Genomic DNA, 15,695 nt, shown 5'->3' with positions numbered 1-15,695 from the left:
ATAAACCTGTATAGCAAAACTTACATAAGAACATATTGCAAGCATTATAAGACTCTACACTGTCTTCCTTGTTACTCAAACACTTTTACCAGAAAATATCTAGACCTTAGAGAGACCAATCATGCAAACCAAATTTCAGCCAGCTCTGCGGTAGTTCTCCACTAATAGGCTTAAACTACATGGTGCAAAAGCTTAAACATGATATACTTGAGAGCTCAAAACAATTGCCAAGCATCAATTTATTCAAGACAATATACCAACTACCACATGAAGCATTTTCTGTTTCCAACCAAATAGCAATAAGTGCTGCGGCTTTCAGCTTTTTCCATGAACATTAAAAGTAAAACGAAGAACACCAGTAAGGAAAAAGCGGAGCATGTCTCTCTCCCACACAAGCATGTTAGGATCCGATTTATTCAGATAATGAAAATAACAAAACAAAAATAAAAGCACACAGACGCTCCAAGTAAAGCACATAAGATGTGACGGAATAAAAATATAGTTTCACTAGAGGTGACCTAATAAGTTGTCGATGAAGAAGGGGATGCCTTGTGCATCCCCAAGCTTAGATGCTTGAGTCTTCTCGAAATATGCAGGGATGAACCACGTGGGCATCCCCAAGCTTAGACTTTTCACTATTCTTGATCATATTATATCATCCTCCTCTCTTGATCCTTGAAAACTTCCTTCACACCAAACTCAAAGCAATCTCATTAGAGGGTTAGTGCATAATCAAAAATTCACATGTTCAGCAAGGACACAATCATTCCCAATACTTATGGACATTACCCAAGGTTACTGAAATTTAATGGAGCAAAGAAATCCAGTCAAACACAGTAAAGAGGCGATGCAAAATAAAAGGCAGAATCTGTCAAAAACTAAACAATCTGTAAAGAAGAATTTTTTCGAGACACTTAACATGCTCAGATGGAAAAGCTCCAGTTGAATGAAAGTTGCGTACATATCCTAGTATTACTCATGAATTTTTTTCAAGATTTTTAGATTTTTCTACAGAGAGAAAAAGGCAAAACCGTGACAGCTAAAAATCTGTTTCTCCGCGGAAATCCAAATCTAGTATCAACTTTCCATCAAAGACTTTACTTGGCACAACAATGCAAGAAAATAAAGATACAAAGGTATTGATACAGAAGTAACAAGCACCTTGACTCAAAACAAAAAGAAAAGCAAAAATAACAGAAAATAAAAACGATGAGTTGTCTCCCATAAGCGCTTTTCTTTAACACCTTTTAGCTAGGCATAGTGATTTTTATGATGTTCACATAAAGATGAGAGTTAAAAAGAGAGCATCAAGAAGCATATATAAAACATGTTTAAATATAACACTCTTCCTATGCATAGGAGCCTTGTAAGAAAACAAGTCAATGAAGAACAAAGTGAGTAGCATAGGAAGACAAAACAAGTGTAACTTCAAAAATTTCAACACAAGGAGAGGAGACTTAATATTATTGTGATATATGAAATCGTGTCTCCCTCTCTCATAAGGACCAGTAGGTCTTAAAGTACCCAGCAAATAAAATCAAATCAAGAGAAATCTCAAAACATTCATCATAAAGAGAAGAAATTTAGTAACATGAAGATTTCTATACCCATACTTTCCTCTCTCAAAATAATTTTCAGTGGCATCATGAATAAACTCAACAATATAGCTATCACATAAAACATTCTTATCATGATCCACATGCATAAAAGTATCATTACTCTCCACATAAGCATAATCAATTTTATTAGTAATAGTGGGAGTAAAACTATCACAACCATCATTGTAATCATCATAAATTGCAGGCATGGTATAATCATAATAAACTTTATCCTCCATGGTAGGTGGCACCAAAATACCACTATCATTATAATCATCATAAATGGGAGGCAAAGTATCATCAAAGAAAATTTTCTCCTCAAAACTTGGGGGACTAAAAATATCACAACCATCTTCCCCAAGCTTAGACTTTTCCATAGCATTAAAAATAATAGTGTTCAAAGAATTCATGCTAAAAACATTGCTACAACTATTTTGCAAACAAAGTTCCATGGGTTTTTTAATTCTCTCTTCAAACACATCATGTCCTAATTCAATATAAATTTCATAAAGATCTCTATTTTTTTTTGTTGTTTTCCATTAAGCCTAACTAGTGAAATAAAAACAAGAAACAAAAAGATATAATTGCAGAATCTAAAGGAAATAGCATCGAGCACTCATAAACCGGCAACAGTGCTAGGAAATAGCTTAGTAGTCGGAGGATGTGAATACCTTTTACCTTGCCTCCCCGGCAACGACGCCAGAAAATAGCTTGATGTCTACGCACGCTTCTATTCCTGTAGACAGTGTTGGGCCTCCAAGAGCAGAGGTTTGTAGAACAGAAGCAAGTTTCCCTTAAGTGAATCACCCAAGCTTTATCGAACTCAGGGAGGTAGAGGTCAATGATATCCCTCTCAAGCAACCCTGCAATTAAGATACAAGAAGTCTCTTGTGTCCCCAACACACCTAATACACTTGTCAGATGTATATGTGCACTAGTTCGGCGAAGAGATAGTGAATTACAAGTAATATGGATGATTATAAGTAGTAACTGCAATCTGAAATAAAAATGGCAGCAAGCGAACATGTAGCAGAACTTGTTGGAAACGGTATTTCAATGCTTAGAAACAAGGCCTAGGGATCATACTTTCACTAGTGGACACTCTCAAGAATGATCACATAATTGAATAAATAAATGCTACTCTCAAACACTCTCTTGTTGGATAACAAACACCATTCATTGTGTAGGGCTGCCAAAGCACACCTCAAGCCGGAGTAAACAAGCTCCACAACGTCATAAAGGAATCACACACGATGCGCACACTGTCACCATCACACCGTGGAGAGTGACTCCGGAGTTCATATTAAAGTAACCTCTAGAGTGCATAATAGACAAGAGTAACATCTACATATTCAACTAGATTACAAAGCTCATGATCACATAAAGATCACACCATGGGAGAGAGAGATGAACCACATAGCTACCGGTAGAGCCCTTAGCCTCGGGGGAGAACTACTCCCTCCTCATCATGGGAGTCAGCAGCGGCGATGAAGATGGCGGTGGTGTCGATGGAGATGACTCCGGGGGCAATTCCCTGTCCCGGCGGCGTGCCGGAACAGAGATTCTGTCCCCCGAAACTTGTCGTCGATGGCGGCGGCGCTACGGAATCCTTGGTGGAATATGACTGGCTTCTTTAGGGTTTTCGCATTTGGGGCAATATATAGGAGAAGGTGCAGCGTCGGTGGAGTCCCGAGGGGCCCACCCCACCTGGCGGCACGGTAGAAGGTGGGGCCGCGCCACCCTATGAGGTGGCCAGCTCGTGGCCCCCTTTGTCTCTCCTTCGGACTCCGTGAAGCTTCTGGAAAAATAGGGATGTGGCCTTTTGTTTCGTGCAATTCCGAGAATATCCGCATAAGTAATTTCCTGGAACCAAAAACAGCAGAAAACAGAACTGGCACTTCGGCATCTTGTTAATAGGTTAATCCCGGAAAATGCATAAAATGATATAAAGTGTATATAAAACATGTAGCAATTGGTATAATATAAGCATGGAACATCAGAAATTATAGATACGTTGGAGACGTATCACATACCAATATAGACTCGCGCATGCTAGCCAAGAGCTAGAAAAGGAGAGGGTGATACTCCAGCAAAGAAGAACTACAGCTTCCGCGTCAAGCAGGCGAAGAGCTGAGCAGAGTCAACAATCAGGAACTTCGGGAGATAACCATAGAGCAGCTCGTGATAGAGGAAGATCTCGGTTGCAACATATACCTGAGGGAGAGAGGGAGCATCTGATCCAAAACCTCGACATGTCTTTTATGTCGATAGATACAAGAGGAAACATTATACCCAAAAACTGGAAGCTGGATACATGGCGACTCAGGCTTACATACTGACATCCAGGCCACCTACTGGAGATCCAAGAGAGGCGTTGTACAACATGGCTATGGCAGGAGTTGGAGCCGTGGGAACAGCATTCGCAAGTACAAGCGCACCACCCGAAGGTGATCCAAGGCAAAATAGTCCTCGACTCGTTGTGGTAGTGCAAGATCCTGCAAGGACAGGTGATGCAAGAGATACTATGACGCAAGCACGAGTCGATAGAGCACGCCAAGAAAGGAGAGAACGTCGGCATTCACCAGACGTAGATGAGGAAGATATGTGTGGGCTCCCTTGCTTTACTCGACGAGTTCGTAAAACTTGGGTCCCGTCTTGGTTTAAACTACCTGACAACTACAAAAAATTCAATGGTTTGCAAGATTCTGAGGACTGGTTAGTCGACTATCTGGAGACAGTGAAGTTGACGGGTGGAACCAAAGCAACTGCCATGCAGAGCATCCAGGTCCACCTAAGCGGAGCCGCAAGATCATGGATAAAAAAGCTACCAGCTGGATCCATCGACAGCTGGGAAACTTTCGAGGACATGTTTGTGAAAAACTTTCTCCACATGGAAATAGCGAACCGCTGGGCAGATGGAGAAGATGCTATTCAAAACAAATGGCACAGGTCACCTGACGATGACCGCAACAGAAACAATCAAAATAGACGATGTTTTTCTCGACAGTTTTTAGACTACGATGGCCATGGCCAAGTAGCGGCTGATTTCCGAGGAAATAGTGGAGGAAATAATCGAGATGATTAACACATGAGTAACGAGCATCACGACTTTAGAGACGCTCCCGGTTCTAACAGGAAAAATAGTGGACCAAGGTTCCAAAGGTCCTATGTATCACCCGAGGATCTTTTGAACGGATCATGCCAGAGGCACTTCTTTCTCGATAATACTGGGAAAAGACAGTCGGGTCACCTGCAAAAGGACTGTCGAGCTTTCCTAGCATTGCATAGATACGCAGGGCATACCAATGCACAAGCAGCAAGCAGGAACCCCCAAGGGCCAAGGACTGAGATTCACCTTCCACCTCCACCCGCAATTACCGACGAAAATCGACATCAGTTGCAGTTGGCGGCAGCTCCAACCAACGGTCCTTATATTGACACAACTAGAGCAGTTTCAATGATTCAGAAGGGTAGACCTTCGAATAGGACTCAAAAGGTGATTTCGCGACAAGTTTACATGGCAGAGAAGATGCCTCCACCAACAATTGAGTACCTGAATTGGTCGGCACAGGACATCGGTTTCACCCTAGCGGACCACCCGCATCAAGTTCCACGACCAGGGCAGTCAGCTCTGATCCTGCCAGCGGTGATTGCAGCATTCGACGTTTCACGTGTGTTCATAGATGGAGGGAGCAGCTTAAACCTTATGTATACAGATACATTGAGGAAGATGAACATATCCTTGGCGAATTTAACACCAACTGACACGCGCTTCCACAGCATCACGCCCGAGAAGCCAAGTTATCCATTGGGAAAGATCAATCTCGACGTTCAGTTTGGAACCCAAGAGAATTACAGAAGAGAGAAGCTGGAGTTCGAAGTCGTGGATTTTCCGTCGCAGTATCATGCTCTACTAGGACGACCTTCTTATGCCAAATTTATGGCGGTACCACATTACACATACTTGTTGTGGAGGCTCCCTGGACCCAAGGGCCCAATCACAGTAAAAGGGAGTTTTGCTCTGGCAGATAAGTGCGACAAGGATTTCCATCGGTTGTCAGAAACTTTCGGGATGCAGGCAGAATACATGGCGTCAAGGTTAACAACTGATTATGATGTGTTGCCTGGCGAAGGGAGGCCGCTGAAGGAGCAAACCTTCGACACCTCCAAGAATTCAAAGGAAGTACAGATTCACCCGACGGATCCTAAGAAGACGACAACTATCGCAACAAACATGGATAGCGCATAGGAAAGCGTGCTCGTTGAGTTCCTCCGTGAGCGCTGGGAAATTTTCGCATGGTGTCCAGCTGACATGCCAGGAGTGCCCAGGGAACTTGCCGAGCACCCTCTTAATCTGTATCCAAGAGCTAGGCCAATTCAACAACCTTTGCAGCATTTTTCGGAACCAATCCGCAAAGCTATGCTCTCATAAATTAATCGACATCGAGAAGCAAACTTCATCAGGGAGTTGCACACAGAGGCCACATGGGTCGCTAACCCAGTTCTGGTCCCGAAGAAAAACACGTATGTCCTTCCCATGTGCGTCGACTTCACGTGTCTCAATAAACATTGTCCAAAGGATCACTTTCCCATCCCAAGGATCGATCAAATTATCGACTCCACAACGGGATGCGGACGTCTTTCCTTCCTGGACGCGTATTCTGGTTACAACCAGATCCGCCTAAAAGAAGAAGAAGAGGTTAAAACATCTTTCATAACCCCCTATGGTGTGTTCTGCCACAGGACAATGCCCTTCGGGTTAAAAAACGCGGGAGATACCTATCAGAGGATGTTGCAAAAGTGTCTCGCCACGCAGATTGGCAAGAACGTACAAGTGTACATTGACGATGTCGTCATTACAACAAAACAGGGGTTATCTTTGATCGATGATCTTAAGGAAACCTTCGACAACCTCGCCAAGTTTCGCCTCAAGCTAAACCCGACGAAGTGTTCCTTCGGCGTTCCTGCGGGAGAGCTCCTCGGATACTTGGTGTCATCCAGAGGAATTGAGGCAAACCCCGAGAAAATACAAGCCATCGTGACAATGAGAAAGCCGATGAAACTTAAGGAGATACAACAGCTGACATGACGTGTCGACACTTTAAGCAGATTTGTCGCCAGGCTAGGAGAAAAAGCGTTACCCTTTTACACGCTCATCAAGCAAGGAGAAAAGTTCGAGTGGAACGAAGAAGCAGACAGGGCTTTCGAGCACCTCAAGCGCACAATCTCGACACCCCCAATACTGGTGGCTCCAAAGGAAAGAGAACCTCTCCTGCTGTATATAGCGGCCACACCTCAGGTGGTCAGCACAGTTCTTGTGTAGAAAGGGAAGAAGAAGGGAAAATTCATGGAGTTCAGAGGCCGGTATACTTCATCAGTGAAGTTTTATCGCCTTCAAAATAGCATTACCCGCATTATCAGAAGTTGGCATATGGAGTGTTTAGGACTGCAAGAAAATTGCGACACTATTTTTCGGCACATCAGATAATAGTGGTCAATGAGGCGCCTCTATCAAACATCTTAAACAATCCAGAAGCTACATGCCGTGTCTCCCTTTGTGGAATAGAGATTTCCCCTCGGGCCATCACATATGAAAAACGAAAAGCAATAAACTCGCAAATCCTGCCAGATTTCGTCGCAGAGTGGATGGATCTGCAAAACACGGGACCCCCTATTTTGTCGAGTACTTGGACCATGAACTTCGATGGGTCCAAGAGAGTAGAAGGAGCTAGAGCAGGCGTGATATTAGTGTCACCCCAAGGAGACAAGATGAAATATGTATTGCGGATGACGTTCCCCAATGCATCCAATAATGAGGCAGAATATGAAGCACTCATACATGGGATGAAGATGGTGAAGGCGTGTGGAGCAACTCGACTGAAAATCTTTGGCGACTCCCAATTGGTGGCTCAACAGGTGATGAACTAGTGCGATGCAGTCAATGACAACATGATAGCATACAAGGAGGTATACAATGAACTTGAGAAACTCTTTGATGTATGCGAAGTGAACCATATCAGCAGACTCAGCAACGATGAAGCCGATGTTTTGGCAAATATCGGGTCACAATGTTTAGCAATACCACCTAGCGTATTTTGGGAGTAGATACATGAGAGATCAACTAAGGCGAAGAAAACACCGAAGCAGCCGAAGAAGAAAGAGAAGCCTGAGAAAGACTCGGGAGCTCCAGGAGTCCTAGAAGCAAACAGATCGGAAGATGAAGAGGAACCACACGAGGTTATGATGGTACAAGTTCCTTGGATGAAAGTTTACGTAGAATATATCCTAAGGAAAGAAATACCCTAAGATCCGGTAGAAGCAAGACGAGTTATCCAACGATCTAAAGCTTTCACCATGGTTAAGGGAGAGATGTACAAGCGAAGTATATCAGGAGTATTGCAAAGGTGCATTACACCCGATGAATGAAGAGTCATACTAAAAGATGTACACGGGGTAATATGTGGCCACGACGCAAGCAGCCGAGCGATAGCATCTAAAGTCTTCAGGGCAGGTTTTTATTGTCTAACTACAGTAGAAGATGCAAAACACATAGTCCGCACCTGCGATGCGTGCCAAAGGTTTGCGGCAAAACCTCATTCTCTGGCAGCAGAGTTGATGCCAATACCATTAGCGTGGCCTTTCGCACAATGGGTTCTTGACATGGTGGGGAAATTACATAAGGCGTGGCCAGGAGGATACGTATATATGCTTGTGGCCATCGACAAGTTCACTAAATGGATTAAAGAAGTACCAGTAACTTCGGCAGATGCAGCATCGGTGGTGACCTTCATCAAGGGCATAGTCTTTTGATTTGGTGTCCCTCACAACATTGTTACGGACAACGGCATCAATTTTACCTTCAAGGAATTCAAGGCATACTGTGCAGAAGTAGGCATCAAACCACACTTCGCATCGGTGGCGCACCCGCAAACCAATGGCGAAGTCTAAAAAGCAAACGACATCATCTGCAACGGTATCAAGAAATAGCTGTTAACACCCCATTGAAGAAAGCTCGGCATACTTGGCCAGATGAGTTGCCTAGCGTGCTATGGAGCATACGAATAACACTCAATACAGCTGTCGGGGGGAAGACCCCGGATAGGGCAATGGACGCGGAGCGGCCGGCTGACCACTGGCCGGCTCGCGGCAAAGGCCGGCTGAGGAGCAGCCGGCTGGCGCCGTGGCCGGCTGGTCCGGAAGCCGGTTGGCTCTAGGTCCTAGTCGGCCTGGCTGCGGCCACCAATGCTGTAGCTGGGCCGGCTTCTACAAGCCATATCCGACTGGGGTTTGTACCTCAGACCGACTCGAGGCTGGCGAGTCTTGCACTGGAAGGAACCGGGTTGGTGATCCGGGTTCCCAAAGTCCACGCTGACTCCATCTTCCGTAAAGCGCGGGGCACTGTGGAGCAATAGTGCCACGCGCCGGACAGGTCGTCAGGGCTTACGACGATCCGTACTGGCTACAGTGGCTGACGGCGACAGGGACACCTCCTCCATACCGCTGACCGTGGCAGCCGGATGGGACAGGCCACGACGCTCAACCACTCCTGACGTCACCGCCTCGGGAAGGAGCGGAAGCCGGAGCCGTCCAAGCCGGCCAGTAAACTATAGGGTCTTATATGTAAAAGTGCCGGTGCCTATATAAGCCGCACTACCCCCTCTAGTGCAGGGACGATCGATCATTTATTGCTTTCACCTACCTACGGAGCTGCCCTGTGAGAGAGACCATCGTCTCCCTTAGCCTCTCAGGGCCAGCCGGATACAGCTCTAGGAGCACCACTGTACTGTGTGGTCATCATATACACTCTAGCAGGAGTAGAGGTTTTACCTCCACCGGAGGGCCTCGAACCTGGGTACGTCGTCGTGTCGCTCGTGCCCATACCCGCTTCCGGATACCGCCGTGAGATCCCTCAGGAACCACTTCGATTAGCCACCCTATGGCATATGCCGTGACGATACCACGACATTTGGCGCCCACCGTGGGGCCTTCAGCATCCTCGGCCGGTGTTTTCATCCGGACGGGCCTCACCATCACCACCGGCGAGCGAGTCGCTTCAGGCTTGATCTGGAGATTCGGCTCCCTCAACTGCGTCAGCGACAACGCTGGCTGCTTCGCTGACCGACCCTTCCCGGCCGGCGGCAGCGTCATCTCCTTCGGCGGCTTCGACGTCTACGTCGCCACCGTCGCACCGCCGCGCTACCCGCGGCAGGTGCTGCGCTGCGCTAGCCCTCCTCCGCGAGCCGGCAGCAGCGCTCCCGCCAGCCCTTCCGTCGTGCAAGTCATGATGGCTGGCGAGGAGCTCCCCGAGAAGAACCCGCGCACCCGCGGCCCCGGCTTGGAGCGCAACATCGACCCCAACGCCTCCGGCTCGGGCCCGAAAGCGCCACCGCCACCGTCCCGGCTGGATGCAGTCCGGGCAAAACTGAGCACCCCGCTCACGCCTGGCGGAGATCCCACCGCCATCGAGGCGGACTTGGAGGCGCACCGCCAGCTCCTCCTCAAGCAAACCGAAGAACTGGCTGCTGCTAAGCGCCAGATGGAGATCACCCAGCGCGAGTACAACCGCGCCCACGGCCTCACTCCAGGCGGCGACGAGCCAAGCCGAGCCGGCCATGTCCGCCGCAGGGGCCGCGACCTTGGCGCTGAGATCGCCCGCGACGGCGCTCCTTCGCCGGCTCCGTCCATGGAGCTCCCCGTCTACAACACCCCCGACAAGAACATGCGCGCGGCAGAAGCCGCCGCAGAAGAGCTGAACCGCCTCGAAGGCGAAGAGTTACGCCGCCAGACCAGGCGGGTGACTGAGCTGCTCAACGCAGCCAACAGGCAGATCGCCGACCCCAGGTATGTCAATGCCCCCAGAGCTTCTCATGCTCGTGGAGCTGCAGGCAACGACAGGGAAGGCGCCAGGGACACGGCCGAGTCCGCCTCCCCAGGACCAAGCCGGCGCCATGACTCCCGGGCCACGCACAGCTCGGGCCGGCCAAGCCACCAGCCGAGCGGCAGCGGCCGCAGTCGGCCCCCTCCAAGCCGGAATCAGGAGCAAGACTCCGGGCCCCGCCGTCATCACCGGCCGGCTCCGGAAGCAAGCGGCGCGCGCCAGCCGGCACACTCCCGGCTGGGCCCGCGCATCGAGCCCGCCGACGCCCGAGATCGCCTCGACCGGCTGGTCGAATCCCGCATTGCGGAAGAAGAAGCCCCAGCCGGCCCAAAGTGCTTCGGGCCCCGCATCGCCAACGAGCCCACGCTCGAAGGCTTCACGCTCCCCCGCGACACCCCCAAGTACGACGGCACCGCTAAGCCGGAGGACTGGCTGCAGGACTACTCCACCGCAGTCGGCATCGCCAAAGGCAACAAGCGCTGGGCCGTGCGCTACTCCCCCCTGATGCTGGTCGGCTCCGCCCGCACATGGCTCAACAACCTGCCAGCCGGCAGCATAAACGGCTGGCTCGACTTCGAAGCGGCCTTCATCAGCAACTTCACCGGCACCTATCGCCGGCCGGGTCGCCCCCAGCAGCTTGAGATGTGCAAGCAGGGCCCCGACGAGACGGATCGCGCGTACCTGACGCGTTGGTGCGAGATGCGCAACTCCTGCGAGGGCGTGCACGAGATCCAGGCCATCAGCTTCTTCATGGGAGGCTCTCGGCCCAACACCATGTTGTGGCACAAGTTGCGCCGCAGTGACCCCAAGTCAATGGCCGCCTTGATGGCCATTGCCGACAAGTACGCGCTGGCTGAGGAAGCCGGCAAGGCGCCGGCTGACATTCCGCCGGCTCCCACCAGAAGAGACAACCACAAGCCGGCCGAGGGCGCCTCGCACGGCAGCCGACGGGACAACTACCGCGGCAAGCGTCACAGCAACCAGCCGGACCGCCGGTACGGCTCCGCCCACGTAGCCGCCGTGGCAGACAACGCGGCAGGCGGCAGCCGACGCCAGAAGCAAACAGACCGGCAGTGGAAGCCGAAGTACACCTTCGAGCAGATGCTCGACTCGCCATGCAAGTACCACAGCGGCAAGAACCCCTCCAACCACCTCACCCGCGACTGCCACTTCATGAAGCGGCTGACAAGCGGTGAGCCTCTCCCGCCTCCCCCCCCGCCCCCACCAGCCGGCGGGCCGGGTGGCCAAGCCGGCGCAGAGAACGCCAACCTCGAGCACCACGAGGCTAACCAAGTGCACCATGGCGGCCGGTACCTGGCTGAAGACGCCACCTACATCATCTTCACCTCCGAGCCAGAGGACAGGACGAGCCAAGAGCGCCGTTCCCTCGAGGTCAACGCGGTCATACCGCCGGTCCCCCAGTACCTAAACTGGTCAGAGCAGGCCATCACTTTTGATCGCCGCGACACGCCGGCTATCCTGCCGAAGCCGGGCAGCTACGCCATGGTCCTCGACCCCACCATCGGCACAACCCGGCGCAGCGTGCGTTTTTCGCGCGTCCTCATCGACGGCGGCAGCAGCATCAACATCCTCTACCGCGACACCGCCCGCAAGCTGGGCATCCAGGAGGCCGAGTTGCGCCCCACCCCCACCGTCTTCCACGGCATCGTGCCAGGCCATTGCTGCCAGCCGATCGGCCGGATCACGCTGGAGGTGATGTTCGGGAAGCCGGATCACTTCCGCACCGAGAGAATCGAGTTCGAGGTGGTGGACCTCGTGAGTCCCTACCACGCGCTCCTGGGCAGGCCGGCCCTGACCAAGTTCATGGCGGTGCCCCACTATGGGTACCTGAAGATGAAGCTGCCTGGCCCCAAGGGGGTCATCACCGTAGCCGGCGACTATCGCCGCTCCATGGACTGCGCCACGCAGAGCTCCAAGATGGCCCAGACGCTGGTCATCGCCACCGAGAAGCAGCTCATCCACGACGCCGTTGCCCTCGCCAAAGCCGCGCAGACAGACATGCCGGCTGCGGGCAACCCGGCTGGGACGACTCACTTCCAGCCGGCCGACCACACGAAGAAGATCCTGCTGGACCCGGCGCAGCCGGACAAGTTCGTCACCATCGGTGCCGGATTGAACAAGAAATAGGAAAGCGAGCTCACCAGCTTCCTCCGTGAGAATCGGGACATCTTCGCATGGACTCCAAGAGACATGCCGGGTGTGCCGAGGGAGTTGGCTGAGCACCACCTCCACGTCCGGCCTGAAGCCAAGCCGGTGAAGCAGCCTCTCAGGCGCTTCGCCGAAGAACGAAGAAAGGCCATCGGTGAAGAAATCGCCCGGCTCCTAGCTGCCGGCTTCATCATGGAAGTGCTGCACCCGGACTGGTTGGCGAACCCGGTCCTGGTGTTGAAGAAGAACGGCTCCTGGCGCATGTGTATCGACTACACCAGCCTGAACAAGGCGTGCCCGAAGGACCCCTTCCCCCTGCCGCGCATAGATCAAGTCATAGACTCGACTGCCGGCTGTGAACTGTTGTCTTTCCTAGATGCCTATTCAGGCTACCACCAGATTCCTTTGAATCCGGCTGATCAAATAAAGACTTCGTTCATTACCCCGTACGGGGCTTACTGCTACACGACTATGCCATTCGGCTTGAAAAATGCAGGCGCCACCTACCAAAGGTGCATGCAAAAGTGTTTGCAGGATCAAATCGGCAGAAATGTTCACGCATATGTGGATGATGTCGTTGTAAAAACCAAGGAGATGCCTACCCTCCTTGATGACCTGAGAGAAACCTTCACCAACCTGAGAAGATTCCGGATGAAGCTCAACCCGGCCAAGTGTACATTCGGCGTGCCGTCTGGCCAGCTCCTTGGCTACCTCGTCTCTCAGCGAGGGATCGAAGCCAACCCGGACAAGATCAGTGCCCTGGAGAAGATGGAACTGCCGCAGTGCCTCAAGGACGTCCAGAAGTTTGCTGGCTGCCTGGCTTCCTTGAGCCGCTTCGTCAGCCGGCTGGGGGAGAAGGCACTGCCCCTGTATCAACTAATGAAGAAGGCGGACAAGTTCGTCTGGACACCGCAGGCGGAGGAGGCCTTCCGTGACTTAAAGCGCGTGCTCTCAACCGCGCCAATCCTTGCAACGCCGGCTTCAATGGAGCCGATGCTGTTGTACATCGCAGCCACCAACCGAGTGGTTAGCGTTGTCCTGGTGGTGGAGCGCAAAGAAGCCGAAAACAGGGAGAAGCTGGTCCAGCGCCCAGTCTATTACCTCAGCGAAGTGCTCTCCCAGTCGAAGCAAAACTATCCCCACTACCAGAAGGTCACCTACGGCGTCTACATGGCAGCCAAGAAGCTCAAGCACTACTTTCAAGAACATCCCATCAGGGTGGTCGCCACAGCGCCTTTGGCGGAAATCATCGGCAGCAAGGATGCCAACGGCCGGGTCGCCAAGTGGGCCCTGGAGCTAGCCGCCCACACCATCCTCTACGAGCCACGCACAGCCATCAAGTCGCAGATCCTCGCGGACTTCTTCGTCGACTGGGCTGAGATGCGGTACACGCCGCTGTGCCGGATTCCACACATTGGAAGATGCACTTCGACGGCTCGAAGATGCGCAACGGCTTGGGAGCCGGCATCGTCATCACCTCTCCCAAGGGAGACCGGCTGGACTACGTCCTGCAGATCCACTTCGCCGCATCCAACAATGTGGCGGAGTATGAAGCGCTCATTCATGGGCTGAAGCTGGCCAAGGAGATAGGCGTGCGTCGCATACTCTGCTTCGGCGACTCCGACTTGGTTATACAGCAAGCATCTGGCGACTGGGACGCGAAGGACGCCAACATGGCCTCATACCGCTTCCATGTCCAGCAGCTATCCGGCTTCTTCGACGGCTGCGAATTCCACCATGTGCCACGAGCAAACAACGAGGCGGCTGATGCCTTGTCCAAGATTGGCTCAACCCGGCAAGCCATTCCGCCGGGTGTCGCCTTGGCGGTTCTCAAGAAGCCGTCCATCATACCGTCACCGGACTCGGATTCAATATTCGTGCCGGCTGACCCGGGGGCTGCTCAGCCGAACCCGGGGCTTCATCGCCCAAGTCGGGGGCTAACAAGCCAAACCCGCCAGGCTAGCATGCCGAACCGGGGACTTCTCAGTCCAACCCGGGGCTTCATCGCCAAACTCGGGGGCTAGCAAGCCGAACCCGCCGGCTGGCAAGCCGAACCGGCGACCATGCGGTCGAATCCGGAAGCTCCCACGCAGAGGCCCTGTTGGTCAGCGTATTCGAGATAAGATGCGTACCTTCATGGGCACAAGAATTCCTCTCCTACCTCACCGACGGTGTCTTTGCCCGATGATAGAGTCCGGGCCGAGCAGATTGAGAGAAGGGCCAAGGCCTATACCATCATCAACCACCAGCTGTACAAACGCAGCGTAAGTGGGGTGTTCCAGCGGTGCGTCGAGCCGGCTGAAGGGATTGAACTCCTACGGGAAATCCATCAAGGAGAGTGCGGACATCACGCCTCATCCAGAGCCATAGTGGCCAAAGCCTTCCGCACGGTTTTTCTTGGCCGAAGCGCTCGAGAGACGCAGAAGATTTGGTGAAGAAGTGCAACGGCTGTCAGCGCTTCGCAAAGCAAAGACACCAGCCGGCTTCCGCCTTGAAAACCATCCCCATCACGTGGCCATTTGCCGTATGGGGCTTGGATATGGTGGGCCCATTCAGAACAGCGCGAGGCGGCATGACACATCTCTTAGTGATGATTGACAAATTCACCAAGTGGATCGAAGCCAAGCCAATCAAGAAACTGGACGGGTCCACAGCCGTCACATTCCTCAAGGAAATCATCGTGAGGTTCGGCTACCCCCACACCATCATCACCGACAACGGCACCAACTTCTCCCAAGGCATCTTCTCTCGCTATTGCGGGGAAATGGGGATCCGGATGGCCCTATCTTCTGTGGCACACCCAGAGTCCAACGGACAAGTGGAAAAGGCTAACGGCTTAGTCCTAGCCGGCATCCGGCCCCGGCTGGTGGAGCCGCTCGAGCGAGCAACCGGCTGCTGGATTGAAGAACTGCCCAATGTGCTGTGGAGCCTGCGCACAACGACAAACCGCTCAGTCGGCTTCACACCATTTTTCCTCGTATACGGGGCCGAAGCCGTCTTGCCGACTGATATCGAGCATGACGCGCCAAGGATCAAGCTCTACACAGAAG

This window comes from Lolium perenne, chromosome 3 (genome assembly GCF_019359855.2).
Source record: "Lolium perenne isolate Kyuss_39 chromosome 3, Kyuss_2.0, whole genome shotgun sequence".
Lineage (NCBI taxonomy): Eukaryota > Viridiplantae > Streptophyta > Magnoliopsida > Poales > Poaceae > Lolium > Lolium perenne.
Note: the sequence above shows the minus strand (reverse complement) of the source record.